Source organism: Xenopus laevis, chromosome 2S (assembly GCF_017654675.1).
Source record: "Xenopus laevis strain J_2021 chromosome 2S, Xenopus_laevis_v10.1, whole genome shotgun sequence".
Lineage (NCBI taxonomy): Eukaryota > Metazoa > Chordata > Amphibia > Anura > Pipidae > Xenopus > Xenopus laevis.
This window is the reverse complement of record NC_054374.1, coordinates 8,739,467-8,757,500: the sequence shown is the minus strand read 5'-3', so window position 1 is coordinate 8,757,500 and position 18,034 is coordinate 8,739,467. Positions and strand designations below refer to the sequence as shown.

Here is an 18,034-nt window from a genome sequence, read left to right as displayed (position 1 = left end):
GGAGACTAGGTCACTCCCATACAATCTCTCATGCATGTGTGAAACATATTAGGATACGTGAAGTGCAGCAGAGGTTAGATTCTGCCCATGGATGCTTTTACTGACACATGAAAGTTCCCTGTGAGCAACAAGAAGCCTGTGTGTTGTGTCGCTTCTGTGCTACTTCTGTCACATTTGTGCAGTTTGTGTGTTGGGAAAAGTTCTTTCTCTCACTTCCCAGGCAAACACCAATGTTAAACACAGGGAACCTTAGGTAACCCCTCTCTGCCTCCAAACACTTTCCCACTGGAAATTTCATTTATTTCATTTTGAGAAGTCTTCTCTGCTTCCAAAGTCTTGTCGAGCTAAAGATTCCACCATAGGTTGCCCATCTCAAGGCCATTTCAGGTGGCTCATTTCATACTCCTGTGGTGACCATGGTGGTGATATGATAACAGGCACAAGGTCAGACGGTATTATAATCATGTTCTCAGGCCCTTTCCGATGAAAAAATCTTCTTGACATACTTGGGTGTGGACTAAATATGAAAAAGAATCCAAGGTCCAATCCCTACTCAGAAGCTACTGCCCTTAGAAAGATTTAGGGTTTTTCAACATCATAATCTGCCGCCCTACCCTATACCTTACATTCCACTAGGCAGTGGTGGTTTAGTCAACTTTCTTTCATATTAATTGCTGTAATATATTGTCCTCCTGGCCCTACCTCACACTTCCTTTCTACTCAGGTGTCATACTTATCTTCTTCTTCATCTTCTACATGCTCAGGGATTCTGTCATCCCTATTAACAAAATGGCGTATTATTTCTTCAGCTTCATCATTTCACTATTCTCTATGCTTCCAAATGAAAACCTTTTCTCCTCCACCTCCCTCAAGCAAATACAGCATGGCCCATAAGACGTAGACATGCTCCTGTTCTCCTCTGCCGACTTGCTATAATTTATCATCATCACAACTTCCAGTCTGGTCTTGGCTACTTCAATATACAATAACATACTTACATCTGCCCTTGATAAACTGGCTCCTGTCATGCCCCACCGCACAAGGCCTAAATAGCGCCAGCCAGGCGTTCAGCAAAAACTAGCTATGTTCAAAGACATTCCCATGTTCTTAAATTTGGTTGTTGCAAATCATGCACAAATACAATCATTCTTGGCTACAAATGTGGTCTTCACTCATTTAATACGATCCTCTGGCCAGACAATCCTGCTTTTTTTCTATACGTAAACCACATACGGTTTTAGGGCAAAGACACAAGCTCAGATTCGGGGAGATTTAGTCTCCTCATGAGGCAACTTCGGGCGGATTCGGAAAACAAAGTGCACCGATTGCCATCCTGCGGCGATTTACATTCCAGCCAGCGGGAGGTAGTTTGTGGAGATTAGTCGCCCCGAAGAAGAGGAGTTTTGTCGTTGGGCGACTGATCTCCCCGAATATGTGTGTGTGTCTGTGCCCTAAGGCTTGCCATATCCTCCACCATTGTAACATAGTAAGTTAAGTGGAAAAAAACACGCCCATCAAGTTCAACCTTTTATATCTCTATATAACCTGTCTAGCTGCTAGTTCAACCAGAGGAAATAATAAAAAAGAAAAATCTGCACATTATATTAAAAACCCTTTCAAATGCAGAATAGTGAAATGCTATTTTTTCACCTTCCTCTGTATCTTCCCCTCCAGTTACCTGTGCTCAGGCCCGGACTGAGAATCTGTCTCTTCGGGCATTTGCCCTAGGGGCCGCTCTATATTTTATTTAAGTGGGCCGCGCCTCACCTGGAAAACAGCATTGATTGCGCAGAAGCTCTTTCAATTCAATGCTTATTTAACCTTATATTGCTTGTTATTAATGAAATAAAATGGCAGTTGCATTAAGTTAATAGAACAATTCTGTGCCTGTACAGATAATATTGATTTCTCTGTAGTCAATTCAAAGCTGGATGTGATTGAGAAAGGTTCTGCTAGTATGCCAGTGCCATCTGTCAGTTAAATCTATGGGAACAAAATAACTTTACTGTCCTAGGCCAGAGAAAAAAATAAAATGTGAAATAACAGCAAAGGTTTTAGTTAAGTGTGGGGGGGAGGCTAACAGATGCTGCTTAGCTCAGGCTTTTTACAACTGCACAGTGAGGCCCCCGATTCCGCAGATCCTACTAGGGGCTGTCCACCTTCACCCAGGACACATCCTGGCCTCCCTGGTAGCAATGGCCAGGATGGAGGGAGAGCAATAAGCACTATGGGAACAAGCTTTGTGGGGCCTTCAGGTACCTAGGTGAGGGATTAATAGCAAGCTACTGGCATGATGTTCCCCTGGGCATGTGAAAATCAGCTAGGGGGAATGTGCCACATTGAGTTTGGGGAGAGTTACTGGAGGAGAAAGGCCATGACAGAAGCCTGCATTTTTCTCTATAACAGGGAGAAATTGTGCCTATAGTAACAGTGGATAATAGTCTCTGGGAAGGGAGTGTGACTGTGGGATAGCAGGTATAGTAGGGAGAGATGGTGTCTATAGTAACAGTGGGATAATAGTCTCTGGGAAGGGAGTGTGACTGTGGGATAGCAGGTATAGTAGGGAGAGATGGTGTCTATAGTAACAGTGGATAATAGTCTCTGGGAAGGGAGTGTGACTGTGGGATAGCAGGTATAGTAGGGAGAGATGGTGCCTATAGTAACAGATACCCTACAGTATAATAAGGATATTAGAAGGGGTTCTGTACCATATAAAGACACAAGGCTGCAGAATATTTAACATATTTTACATGTATTACACTTAAGTGAGAAAGGCAGCCCTTTATGCACATAATTCTTTGCAGTTTTATCCCAATAAATGAGTGGATGTGTACAAGATGATCATAACTTTACACGTGGGCTGCTTTGATGTTTTTGCCCGGGCTGCTTTTTACTCCCAGTCCGGCCCTGCCTGTGCTTGAACTCTTCCTTCCTGTAGCTCTAGTATAGAAGGTTTGCAACTTCTCTTTTGGAAATATCTGATTAATATTAATAGTTCCCTTCCTTGACTAAGGAACATCTAGCCGCCAACTTCTCTAATAATTGGCTGTCAAGTTCAGATCCCATTCAGATCTCTTTCCACATTGTTCACCTATCTTACTCTGTTTCTTTATTCCCTTGCCCTCCGAGAGACAACTAATTTCTATTTCTTCTTTCTTTAAAATTGTGACTATAAGGTCTCCTGCAATGAATCATCTTGTGCTTTCCTACTTCTTCCATTTGGGGTACCTGAAGTCTCTTTTCTTTGCTAACTGCTGTGTTCTGCTAACACCACCACCCTTGTTCATCTTATAAACCCTCAATTCTTCTGTTTCTTTCTCCCAACTTCTCCCAACCTCACACCTTTCCTGCCCTTGCCTTCTACATTTGGTTTTGGAGTGTATATTCAGCATTACAGACATTACAGAAGATTCTCTTACTATGCTGTGGTTTAGACATTACTCTTTCTGCTAGTCTGCCCTCTCCTGAAAACTTCTAGAGGTTGATCTTACTCCAGGTCATTATGAATTCTGCAACCAGGCTCTTTCCTCGCCAATCAAGTGAGCAGGCTGGGAGATGAACTCATTAGGTATATAGTTTAATCATAGAAGCTACAGTGTGATATATGTGACCAGAAAGGACATCGACCATAGTAATAACAATTAAATTATAATAATAATTAATACCTTGAGTGCTGAGGCCGTCCTTTAATTTCGTTCTATAATAACCTTCAAGTTAATTGTTGAACTTTACATAATTTGTGTAAAATAAATTTTTTTTTAACAACATTTATATATCCTTGATCTATATACCCAGTATAAATTCAGACCCCTCACTATGTAAACATTCTGTACGTCTCCCTTCAAAAAAAAATGAAATGAAATATATGGATTCCTCAGTCAAAGGAATTTTTTGCAATAAAGGAAGGAAGGAAATTGTACCAGGAATGTAAAAGATTTTTTAATTGTACCAAGGCTGGCAAAAATGTTTAAATAAACCCTAGTAAATGGTTTGATAAACCTTAGGTAGGAATGTGTTTATTCTGGTCTCTTAAATGCTTTGAAGTTTTAGCGGTAAGGTCAAATTCTATCCCACGAAGTGTAATTAAGGAAGTATTTTACTAAAGAGAGGTGTCAAACTATGGACCTCCAGCTGCTGTTAACTGAGACTCTTAAAACAATCAGAGAATGATGGGTATTACAGCCTACAAGCTGGGGCTTTCCAGTTCAACACTTTTACTTAAATGTACTTGAGTGTATTTAAATTCTTATAGCATATCCACAATGTGGGACCAACCATTAGCCTAGTTATCACTCAGTGCTTGTGGTCTCTTTTGGATCTTACTGTTTCACTGCCCAAGTATATTTTAGCTGCAAAGACATATTTTATAACTCTGTAACTACAGAGCAGTGTCAGACTGGCCCAGACCCACCTCTCCTGAAGACCCCTCTCGACAAACAAATTTTTTTCCCGATGCTGCGCAGTGCCTTCAGCGCATGCGCACTGAGCGGTGCTGTCAGCGCCTAGGGGCGCGTTGGAGTAGGGGTGGGGGGGCCCGGGGGCCCTGGACAATAGTCCCGATGGAACAAAATAGGAGACTTTTTAGTTAAAGTTCCGCTTTTCGCTCTACTGCGCATACGCAACTGCGTGAAGAAAGGGAAAGATGGAAGAGGATCTCTTCGTGGTGCTCACTGGTATAACCCCGGGCCGGTGCAGTTTTTTGCTGATAGGAGCACCGGCCCAGCGTTTCAGGTAAGTCAATACAATCACTTGGGGGTGCCTAACATTTGGCACCCCCAAGTGCAAGAAGACTTTCCTTCTCCTTTAATGATAGCATTAATGTTTGCAGAACGATTGCTTAACAAGTATAGACTGTACTTAGCGGAGGGGCTTAATATCAATGCAAAGTGATAGAATCAGGGCACATCAAGAAACTATAATCTCTGATGATTTCTATATATGTTAGGAACCTATAGACACCCCCATGCATATCACTTTATTATAGTCTGCAAACTATTTTATGCCATTTTAATTATGTTTTAATTATCTTATGCCATTTTCATTTTCTTTATTCCTCCCTCGCCAGCTGGTGTCTCAGAAGACCATTGTTCAGGGTAGACCCTCCTTAGATCTATAAACCCACGAGGGCGAGATGCAGGAATGCAGAAATGTATCAAGCTTTGGAAGTGCAAAGTTCACAGTTTGTGCTGAAAGACTTACATGGTTGTGCAAATTCCAGGAGTTTACACCAGGCTCCAGACGTAATGGCAGAACTCTGCATTCCCCGGGGAAAGGGAAGCATTATGGAAGCATTATGGTGGGTTAACAGTAAAACATGTTATATCCTTGGCTTGATCTTTCACAATGTTTAAAAAAATCACAAGGAGCATCTACTCCTTGTAGGGATACAGCATATCTACTCACCCTCTACAACTGTTGAGGGATTTTCACCTGAAGAAGTAAGTAACCCCAAAAAGGTTGCACCTACACCATATCCATTTCTCAATAAGGCAGGTTAACTTTATCTTCTCACTGGTGTGCCTAGCCTACTAAACTGGTTTTTATTAAAGGGATACTGTCATGGGAAAAAACATTTTTTTTCAAAATGAATCAGTTAATAATGCTACTCCAGCAGAATTCTGCACTGAAATCCATTTCTCAAAAGAGCAAACAGATTTTTTTATATTCAATTTTGAAATCTGACATGGGGCTAGACATATTGTCAATTTCCCAGCTGCCCCTGGTCATGTGACTTGTGCCTGCACTTCAGGAGAGAAATGCTTTCTGGCAGGCTGCTGTTTTTCCTTCTCAATGTAACTGAATGTGTCTCAGTGGGACATGGGTTTTTACTATTGAGTGTTGTTCTTAGATCTACCAGGCAGCTGTTATCTTGTGTTATGGAGCTGCTATCTGGTTACCTTCCCATTGTTATTTTGTTTGGCTGCTGGGGGGAAAAGAGAGGGGGGGTGATATCACTCCAACTTGCAGTACAGCAGTAAAGAGTGATTGAAGTTTATCAGAGCACAAGTCAAATGACTTGGGGCAGCTGCGAAATAGACAATATGTCTAGCCCCATGTCAGATTTCAAAATTGAATATAAAAAAATCTGTTTGCTCTTTTGAGAAATGGATTTCAGTGCAGAATTCTGCTGGAGCAGCACTATTAACTGATTCATTTTGGAAAAAAAATTTTTTCCCATGACAGTATCCCTTTAAGTATTGTCTAAACGATGTAGCACAGTACCATACAGTAACAGTTTTTGTTTTTACTTTGTCTTCCCAGAGTGTTGTGGGGAGGTGGAAATGAATTATTTGATGCCGTCTACAAAAGCTATAACGTTACTGCCAAATATTGTCACATTGCACCTTCAAACTTCTTATGGACAAAAGGTTTTAGAGGAATTTCTTCAACAGAAAGTCCTCTTCTGTATGTGGCTTGAATGTGAAGCGCTACATCCAATCTCCATCATCCATTATCCCTGGAACTACACTGTCCTGTGGTTATAGGGCCCTATGTGTCAAGGTTTAATAACTGTCTAACAATGCAAGTGGGGCATTTGTTGGTAGGTTTGCACTTTATCCAACAACTGCCACCTTGGTTGTTCATTTTATGGCCCTGTAGTTGCTGCTAAACTACTACTCTCTAGATAGACTTAGGTTGGACAATGCTGGTGTAGCACAAGGCAATTTAGAAAGAAGTGCTCTTCATGCCTCTTCATTTAGCAATAATTGTGTTACTTACATTTACGCTTGGACCTGTGGAAGAAGGTGCTGTTGATGGAGACGTTTCATGTACAACTGTCAGATACAGTCGTTCTTTCTTCTGGGATCACCACCTAGAAGCAATTAATATGTGTAAATGCAGCCTGTGTTTGTGTAGCGTCTAGTGTATCAAGTAATCTGAATTAAATGAGATGCACCTTCAGCACAAGCCGCCCAGTGTATATTTTGCGATGAAAGGATGAAATACGGCAAATACTCAGAACCTTTCTCATTAAAAGCTAATTATCTACTGAAAATGTTCATTTGGGTAAGAGCAAAGATATACTGTAAATTCCTCACCCTGATTCCTTATGCAGAAGAAATATGAGCGTCTCGGTCTTGCTTAAAATGTATTCCATTTTGTATTCCATGTTGAACAATTTTATACTCACTCTTTTTTTTGTGGACAATTCTATTTTCTTATTTTTACCTGGTGAAATTGGTGGACCCTTGAGTTCTTTACGGAGCACAATTATACCCCTATATACCCAACACCAATGATGGAGCATTTCTAAGTTGCCCAGTTAGACCAGTATCTTGAGATACTATACAAATTAGGGATGCACCAAATCCACTATTTTGGATTCGGCCGAACCCCCGAATCCTTCGTGAAAGATTCGGCCGAATACCGAACCGAATCCGAACCCTAATTTGCTTCCTTGTTTTCTAAAAAAAAGTCACACTATTTCCCTCCCCAATCCTAATTTGCATATGAAAATTAGGATTCGGATTCGGTGTGGCTGGGCAGAAAGATTCGGCCGAATCCTGCTGAAAAAGGCGGAATCCTGGCCGAATCCCGAACCGAATCCTGGATTCAGTGCATCCCTAATACAAATGAATACAATCTAAAAGGGATAACTATTTAAGAATTATTATATCTTCTTATTATATGAAGAATACATATTCTCAATAATACTATTTCCGAATATTTGGAACACATCAATCTGTGTTATCACTAGAGCTATCAGTCTTTGGTAGTGATAGGCGAATAAATTCGCCTGGTATGAATTTGTGGCAAATTTCTGCATTTCGCGGCCTGCGAATGAATTTGCAAATATCCTGGGAAAATTCACCAGCAAAATTTCTGCGGGGGCAAATTTTTTTTGGAAAAGTCGCTCACGTCAAAATCGCCAACACTATTCGGATGCCCATTGACTTTAACGGCAGCGTGAGCTTGGACGCGATTGTCAATTTCCGATTTTCCAGATTTTTCGTGAAAATGTCAGATTTTCCCGATTTTTTTCGTGAAAATTTTAGAATTTCACTACTTTTTCATGAAACTTTCCGATTTCACGATTTTTCCGCAAATTTTTCAAAATGGGAGAAATTCGCTGAAGTCTCCTCTCTATAATTAGAATCTTTTGTTGTGTGATCTTGCATATAGAGAGGGGTGGGATATTACTGAATTTTCACGGTTATTACCTTATCTTTAATTTTATCTCCACTTCTTTTATTGTCTGCTCAACAGTCTTGCCATCCACAGGTTAATTCCAATTGAAGGTGATTGCGACTGCTGGGCTGATTATTCCGTTGGGATTTTTGAAGATCTGATTGGATTGCCAACTGGGCGATTCTATGAAGGGATCAAGCTGTAAATAAAAATAATGAGAATTAAATATTTTTTACAGTAGATGGAGGGTGATTTTAGTGTCTGCGTTTGCTTATTAAATCGATTCTCTACATAAATTCCTTTAACGTATGACAACAGCAATTATATTAATGATACCAAAGAACAGTATAACCGCAGTAACAATTCTACACAAAATAAACTTCCAGAACACAATTCAAGATAATATATTACACATTTCATGTAGAATACCCCAGCGCACATCAAACAATAAATACAATAACGATTTCATACATCCCAGGCCGGAACACATTTCGGGATATGGCGCCAAATTCATATATTGGGCCGGATTCAATTCAGTGAGAAAAAGGTTTATCACGTGAAACTCATGGACAAGATTCAGAAAAACTTATCTCATGGTTTATCATGTGAAAACTCTATTGAAGTCTATGAAATTTAAACTGAGTTTGAAGAAAAGTGAATTTTCACGTGAGATTTTCTCCATGAATTGAATCTGGCCCATAATGTCCCTAGAACACATGGGAGTATAAATTAAGTGCAAATTTCACATATAATGCCCCCAGAACACATGGCAAGTTAAATATATTGACAAATACAAGATTCCTCTGCACTCAACCCATTATCAATATATTTAAGACAGAGACATTTTGTGCATACTGCTACTGAAAAATGCCTTACCCTTTAAACAAAACAGGGATTGTTTGTCCATATATTGCAATATATTTAAGCTGAACAACTACGTCAAAGTCATCCCATATCTGGCCTGTCCTACGCTTAATTTTCATCTGATTCATTAAGAATTCTATGGTTTTACTTTGAAAGCAGCAAGTTAAGTTGCAGGTAAAACTTAGTCCCTTTGTAAAATGTATAATGAAGCAATAGAATTCTTAATGAATCAGATAAAATTGAGCATAGGACTGGCCAGATATGGGATGACTTTGACGTAGTTGTTCAGCTTAAATATATTGCAATATATGGACAAACAATCCCTGTGTTGTTTAAAGGGTAAGGCATTTTTCAGTAGCAGTAGCACAAAATGTCTCTGTCTTAAATATATTGATAATGGGTTGAGTGCAGAGGACTCTTGTATGTGACTATATGTATTTTGTGGTCACAGCCTCATTGCACCCCCGCCTAATGGTTATAAAAAATAGTGGTGAGCACAACTTTCCCTTGTTTGTTAAAGTTAAATATATTGCCAGTAGTGATGGGCGAATTTGCAGCTGAAAAATTCGCAAATTTCCAGCAAAAATTCGTGAAACGGCAAAAAATTCGCCAAACAGCCGTTTTTTTACGGACAATTCGTCCGTTTTTTTTGCGGACGTTTCTGACGCCGGCATCCGTTTTTTTTCGACAATTTTTTTTGACGCCAGCGAATTTTTGCAGCCGTTTCACGAATTTATTCGCTGACGGCGAATTGCGCAAATTTTCAGCGAATATGCGCCTGCCGAATAAATTCGCCCATCACTAACTGGCAGTTCAATGTATAGTACACCTGCAATTTAGGATAAATATAGTGGCAGTTTCGTGTTTAAAGAACAAGGAAAGGCCAATTTTAGTAAGTGAATCATTTAAATCAGGGGTCCCCAACCGCCGGACACTCCTGAACTGGGCCACCGAGCCCAGCCCACAATTAATGTGGAGCACCAGATTGGACGCCGGTGCAACCAAATTTGATGCGTTGCGTTGACCCCATCCCCGCTTATTGCAAAAAATTTTGCTTTTGCACCAGTTCCCGGTCCAAAAAAGGTTGGGGGCCGCTGATTTAAATGGTTGCATTAACCTCTCCCAGGTATTTGTGAAAATACCTTCTGTAAAGGCAATCATTTCTCCCTGTAGCATCATGTCTGACGTTCCTAAATGGAACGCGTTACCGTGCGTGTTCTTTCCATTGATCATGTGCAAGGAGGGCAGGGTGGGCGCAGCACCTGTGCTGGTTCTTCAGCTCCAGGGAACGAAAGCGCGTTCATAAAACATTGGACGTGCGCATGTGGCTTAACGAAAGAATAGCTATTGCGCATGTGCGGCAGTCTTGGTCTTGAGACCAGTGCAATGCTTTTTGGGTAATGTTACTGCTATACTTTGCTTTTTTTGGAAACAATCGACTAAGGATATTTTAAAAGGAGCTGTGCTTCAGCTAACTGACTCCACTGTTGGGCTGCAATTAGGTATGCCTTTCCCTACAACCCTTATTGTGTTTAGCCTTTCCTTGTCCTTTAATAACCAAAGAACATGGCAGGATAAATGCAATGCCAACGTCATAAAAAAAATCTCCATTTGGTTGTAGGAAATGAATTGCTGTTAATTTATGGAGGGCTAAAGGAGGAGGAGAGTTTAAATCATTAGTGGTGCCAAAATGTTAGTCCCTCACCCTAGTGATTATAATGTCGAACCCTGGGACTGTACTTATGTTTTCTGAAAACATCACCCAGCCTATTAGTACTGGTCCAACAGGTCTAGTGTTCCAGCCTGGTGCAGTTTGCAGCCAACAATAGCAACTACCTGGGTAACTACAATCACCAGGAACTAATAACGGTTTTCGTTTTCTCTGTTATAATTAAACAGTAATTAAGATATAATTAATCCTTATTGGAAGCAGAACCAGCCTTTTGGGTTTATTTCATGTTTAAATGATTTTCTAGTAGACTTTAGGTATGAAAATCCAAATAACAAAAAGTTCAGTTTTCCGGAAAACCCCAGGTCCCGAGCATTCTGGATAACAGGTCCTATATCTGTACAAGAGAAGGTATCAAGAGAAAGTGAAATACAAGTAGACTGTATATCCATAGTCTGTAGCATCATTACTAAGGTCACATAATGTCCAGATGTTATTTTAGTAATAAACCTGAACATCCCAGGTATTTATCTCTGCAGCCATTTGCTGAGCTGCCTTCTTACATTCCTACCTGTAATTGCTAGTGATGGGCCAATTCGAATTAGCGACGAATTGCCGCATTTCGCCGCTAGCGAATGAATTTGCGAAACTGCTGCTGTCAACAAGTTTTGGTCGGAAAAGTCAGTCGTGTCAAAACCGTTGCGCGTCAACATAATTCGGACACCCATTGACATTAACGTTGGCTTCAAAATTGACGCGGGCATCAAAATTCACACTTCACTAATTTTTAAGCGTTTCGCGAATTTCGTGGGAAATTTGCTCATTTTTTTGGCGAAACGGGACAAATTCACCCATCACTAGTAATTGCAATAGGATGCCCCAGGAGTTCATGAATTTGGTTTATGGTAATAGGGACTCCATCTGAATTAATCACAGAAATTCTAACGCAGGCTCTTTTTACTTTAAACTGGGATCTGAAACACTTTCGTTTAACCTCAACCAAAATGACAGATATTCCATTTTCACTTATGGACCCATATCAGTGTATAATATACTTGTTCATGCTGAGCTTATTTGTCTTTATGATTTGTTTATATACATATGGCGCCCTGTGCTCAGAAGTGGTACATTCCCAAGCCTGACTTGGTCAATCCCCACGAACCCCCAACGATTTTTTAGCTCTTTTTAATCTGTCACTTTCCTAAATCTAAAGATTTGCTTGACAAGTGCTTTCTAATCAGTTAGTGCCCTTAAAATATCTACAAATCTGCCACAGTAGTCAGAATCTTTAAACAAACACCTTATATTATACTAGGAATTAAACAGCCATTGGATTCAGAAGCCTGGCAGAGCGAGTCAATCTTACAGGTTGTCCTAAATCCATTACAAACACATGGAAAAGCCTGGGCTTTGGTTCTCAGATTCGAGAGAACACACGTATGCTAGCAAATCTTAAAATATTCTGAAAGAAATGACAGGCAGAATTTTTCATGAACAAAAGAAGAATTTAGCGGATTTATTCTTCACTGCAGATCTGCCGAGGCCAGACTGGCTTGTGAGGTTTAAGTGGAGGACAATGTGAACACAGTGCTAACATAATATATATATATATATACAGTATCTTGTAGAAATTGTTTCTGGATTATACCTTATTCATGTTTTAAGAGCAGGAATTTATATTCGTATTCTTTTTATAATGCCCTTAAAGGGGAAGTAAAGTCTAAAAATAGAATACGGTAGAAATGCTGTATTTTGTATACTAAATATAAACATGAACTTACTGCGCTACAAAGCCTAATCATACAGGTTGGCCACAGGGGGTCACCATTTTGTAACTTTGTTATACCTCTTTGCAAGACCAAGACTGTGCACATGCTCAGTGTGGTGTGGGCTGCTTAGGGATCGTCATAAATGATCAAAACAGTACAAGTCAAATAATATCTGCCAGAAGCCAATACAGCAAGACTGATTAATAATCAGAATATACAGACTGCACTGGGTCCTGGGTTATATATGTGTTTATAGTTTTTGTATTGTTTAATAAAAACATTCTCCAACTCTGCAGAACCAGTGGCTGCAGCAAAATAATCCTCCAAATAGAATCCCAGTTTGTCTGTTTAAATCTGGCTCCATGATCTTTGTCCCTGCAGCTGGAGTTGGAAATAGTAAAGGGGATGTAAAGGCAAAAATAAAATCCAATACAAATCTGTACACAGTCGCCAACTGCTCTACTGGGAAACAAACAAAGCTGCTTGAGTTCTGCATGGCTGGGAAGTAAGGCAGGGGCTCCTACTGCTGTTCATAAGTATGATTGTTTCCCTGCTCAGCAGTTAGGGACCATCTGACAATTCCTATCCACAGCAGTAAATGAAGGGAGAATTTCACTGCATACAGTCAGGTTTCTTACACATTTTTAAATTAAAGTATATTGGAGATGGGTTTCTTTTTCATTAAAGAAAGTAAAAATTGGATTTTATTTTTTTGCCTTTACATGCCCTTTAAAATTTGTAATGCTTCAGCAGATTTTTAAAATTTCTGTCTCCCATTAGACATGGCAGCCATGTGTCCTTATTTGAAAGAGGCCATAGAAGTTGTTCCTATATCTTCTGTAGACTATTTGTCTGTAATAATATCTTGAAAAGCCTCCCATCAAGGGGAAGGTGTTTTCTGAGATTTCTTATTCTTTCCTAGTTTTTTAGGTATTGGCATAATTAAAGATCCCCCCGCAAGTGCAGTTGCTCTAAAATGGACGCAATGGAGAGTGCAAAATGATCCATTTGATTAAAGTGCTTGCTCCTACACTTTCACATGTAAATATGTCCATCCTGCCCCTTCTGATGGTGCACAACTGAATTGATGCTCAGAAATCGTGAAACTACTGCCACCCTAAAACTGTTGGCATCTCGAGGATTGAGTCAATAGGCACCAGACTTGCACCCAATGAATTGTAAACAAACAATGATGAGCTGATGAGTGTAATAAGCTACACAACACAGCAAAGTGTGCTTTTCTGCACAACTAGGTGAGATTATTGGGTCAATTATGGTAACCACCAACGTGACTCATCACCTGCACGACCCAAACCAATACCACTGCTTTGGGTTATGCAGAGGTGTGTTGGAGAAGGCATATTCAAATTATGGTGATACCTGGATACTATAATAATGCTTTGTCTAAAAATGCATATTCTCAGCCCAATATTATAAATATATTTTAACATGGCTTAGAATCCAAGTAATCCAGGACTGAAAAGAAACACCCATTAAGGAATAAAAGGAATGCAGAAATCATGTAGATATTTATCAATACGAATATTGGATCTTAATTTGATTTGGCAACAGCCTTGTCGTCAAGACACTTAACGGCACTGGCTTTTTTCCAAATTAGGTTGAAATCCCAAAATGGGTTTTGTCCCAGATGCTTGGGAGATAAAAACTGCAAATCAATTACCATTTGTACGAACAAATCGCTGCCATTCCACGTTGAACTGCTCAATGTCAACAATGCTTTGTGGCAGTTTGTACAATTTAATCCCGTTACGAGTTATTTTGACGGAATCGTTGTTACATGTTCACAAACATGGGTCGGATTAGATGTTAGAAAACAGATTAAAGCTTTGGGAAGAGAGAACAGAAATGTTAGGCTTTGTAAAATAAACACAGAGATTTTCACAGTAATGATGTAGACAATTTGGCCTGAAGGCAAAGCCTGCGGAAGATGGGAAAAACATGTCTTAAAACAAGACCATTCTCAGAAATGTTTTCATAAACGCGCTCACTGGTCCTTAAAGCCACATGAAGCATTAGGCTGAACATACAACGACACCCTCATCTACTTTATGTCTATTTGTTTGGGCTGTTGGCCAACAAGTCTACATTTTTCCAGGTGTTTTCTGTCTGCTAAAAGCTAAAGCAAATGGTTTGCCGATGCCTAACTTCAGCCCTTAATAACAACAAGTAAAGCTTAGGGATTTGCCACTTGCTCTTAATAAGCCAGCTAACTCACTGGCACTTGTAAAATTGAACATTCAACCTTCTGGAAGATTTCAAGGACTGAACTTGGACAGGCTTAGCCTAGTGTTAAATGGGTGGTGACAGCCATAGACTAGAAGGGAATGATCCCAGATCCCATGGTTGGCACAGATGACTTTGGTCTTTCATTCTTGACCGAGATTAGAAATCCAAAATTCGTTTTTCCCAGTAATCCTTAGCTAATGGCAGTTCACCCCTGAAGCAATGAACAATCATAATGTTTTTTGCTCTAAGAATTGATCGCTGATTTAGTTCGATTATATTTTGAGGGCACTGAGAGTCTATTGTGAGTGATAGTATGCCAGTGTATGAAAATATCATGAGCGTCTGAACTTGATATGAAACAAATTATGGATAGTGTGTTATACCGAGGCATTTGTAAAGTCTGTCCAACTGCATGGCTTACTGCTGCCCCCTTACTGTCCTTATTATAGACAGATATTATGTGAATACATGGAAAGGAAGAGAATAGATACATTTATTTGACATAGATTCAGAGTTCTGAAGCCATATGGGGGTCGATTTATCAAAGAGTGAAGTTAGAGATCTCCAGAGTCCGCAGAGTGAAATTCTGCCACTCTCCATTCATTTCTATGGGATTTTTAAAGGTGTATTTATCAAAGGGTGAAAATGAAAGTTCACTATTTGATAAATACGCCTTTAAAAATCCCATAGAAATGAATGGAGAGTGGTGGAATTTCACTCTGCGGACTGTGGAGATCTCTAACTTCACTCTTTCATAAATCTACCCCCATGTCTTTAGAGAACTTGGGCGAGGAATACTTATTATAGGCAACCTTTTAGGTGACTCCATTGCATAACTTGTGATTTAATAAGCTGCCTAATACTGAATCATGATAATAAAGGTTCACACTGTAAAGGAAATAATGTCACTCTTTTGTATATATACAATAACTTCAGCAACATTTCTCCAGCCAGTGTCGGACTGGCCCACTGGGATACTGGGAAAACTCCAGGTGGGCCCAGGTGTCAGTGGCCCCTCATGCTGCTAAATATTTGGCCTATTTCATGGCCATTCCCTGTTTCTATGAGAACAAAGATGCTAAATAAATGGAATAATAGATTATAATATGTAAAGAAAAGAGATAAGGAATATAGAGGTTGAGTGAGGAGAGAAAGAATAATAGTACTGAGAGTGAAAAACATAAGGTTTTTTTGTGGGCCTGTCCCAGTTCGACATTGTCTCGAGCATCTTCTCATAGGCAAAGACAAGCAGGTTAGCCACATTTAGTGGCCAATTCATTAACTTCGAGTGAAGGATTCGAAGTAAAAAAACTTTGAATTTCGAAGTGGTTTTTTTGGCTACTTCGACCTTCGACTACAACTATTTCGAATGATTCGAAATAAAAATCATTCGACTATTCGACCATTCGATAGTCGAAGTACTGTCTCTTTAAGAAAAAACTTCGACCCCCTAGTTCGCCACCTAAAAGCTACCGAACCCAATGTTGCCTATGGGGAAGGTCCCCATAGGCTTGGCTAAGTTTTTTTGGTCGAAGGATAATCCTTCGATCGTTGGATTGAAATCCTTCGAATCGTCGATTATTCCTTCGATCGGACGATCGCAGTATTTGTGCAAAATCCTTCGACTTCGCTATCGAAGTCTCGATATTCGACCCTTGATGAATTTGCCCCTTATTGTGTTGGGTTTATCATTATTCCGCAAGCCTGGCCAGAAACGACATTACTTTTTTTAGTAAAACATAGTAATATTGTGGCTTCATTGTGTGCTTTTCAAAATGAATTGAGTAAGATTCTAATCATACACCTTTTCAACGTGATTCTAAATAAGAACTTAGCCGCCCCACCGATGAAATGAAACACCATATACACCTCATGAACATTTTTATTAACTTGATTTTATTGCCTTTTAAGAAATAAAACGCTCAAAGTGTTTCAGTTACATACTGAGACCAGAACATGATTGTATTAAATATTCTTCGTGGTCGCTGTTACTATATATCTATATAGAACAAAAGACCAGCAAATAGTGAATCTATGACATTCTTTCGGTCAGCTGGACTTTTCCATGGGAAGTGGAATATTTTAAATTTATGGCATGTGATTCCGACCTGCTTTTGTCTGGATACTTGATCCCATTAAGTGCAGGAGCCAATACAGAAAAGGGAGGAGTCAAGAAGGGAGGAGTCAAGAAGAGAAGACAGAATTGTTTTTGGACAACAGGAAAATTATTTAGTTGAGACAAACAATATAATATAAAATATAAATATAATATATAAATAAATGCAAGATAGTTATCTTGTATTGTGATGGCTCTGGCAAATGTAGGGGGGTATATACAGTTCAAATGATGTGGCTTTGGTGGGGGAGATATGCCCAACTTATATACTTTCTTAAAAAAAGACACTTTTAGTTACAAAGTTTATACAAAGTATCTATAAGCTGACGCGCCCCGTCAAGACAGTGTCCATGCGTCAGTCCTATCCTAAGTGCAAAAAGTGTTACCTTTGGGGGGAGACAGACCATACCTGCTTTTCTCTTTATTTAGCATGATCTCTTCCAAAGACACCATTAGGCGGGGGTTGGGAGAGCGAGCATTTAAGGAGAGAGCCACCTCCCCAAAAAATATAAAATTTTTACACTCACAAGCTGAAATGCCGCTTCTCACCTTTCTTATTGGGTGCACGTGGGCAAGGCTTAATTTACTAAACGAGGCAGCCCCAGCACTCAATATATAACCCCAAAGGAAACACTTTATTTTTTTCACTTAGGATAGGACTGACGCATGGACTAGTGACGGGCGAATTTATTCGCCAGGTGTGAATTCGCTTGCCGGCGAATAAATTCACGAAACCGCAGTGAAAATTGAATGAAAAATGGATGCCAGCATCAAAAACGAGACGCCGTCACCATTTCGCAAATATTTCGGCGAAGCGAAACGCCGCAAATTCGCCCATCACTAGCATGGACACTGCCTTGACGGGGCGCGTCAGCTTATGGATACTTTGTACAAACTTTGTAACTAAAAGTGTCTTTTTTAAGAAAGTTACAGTTACAGTTGGGCAAGAATATTTTTTCAGGGGGTTATATATATTGAGAGTGCTGGGGCTACCTTGTTTAGTATGTAAATTAAGCCTTGCCCATGTGCACCAAATAAGAAAGGTGAGGAGCGGCATTTAAAAATTACATATACTGTATATATATATAATTATGTTATAACCACAAGAGCAGGGGTTCCTACCCCACAGAGCTTACTATCTATATTGTGCAAGGAATTGTCTCAGCTGTGATATCACTAATAGAAGAAAATAACAATATTATTTGACAACATGCATGCTTTAGAAGCATTAAAGGAGAA

General features: G+C 39.7%; 1 protein-coding gene across 2 annotated transcripts in view; it reads right to left on the bottom strand.

The window, feature by feature from the left end:
• Positions 1–18,034, bottom strand: part of col8a1.S (collagen, type VIII, alpha 1 S homeolog) — a 63,551-nt gene that overhangs the window by 26,158 nt on the left and 19,359 nt on the right. Inside the window, exons 2-3 of one of the 2 annotated variants that reach the window (XM_018248831.2) lie at positions 8,163–8,329; positions 6,721–6,814 (exon numbers count right to left, since the gene is read on the bottom strand). The gene's annotated coding sequence lies outside the window, so the exon portion shown is untranslated. The remainder of the gene's footprint in view (positions 1–6,720; positions 6,815–8,162; positions 8,330–18,034) is intronic. The other variant, XM_041583350.1, reaches the window with a different exon arrangement.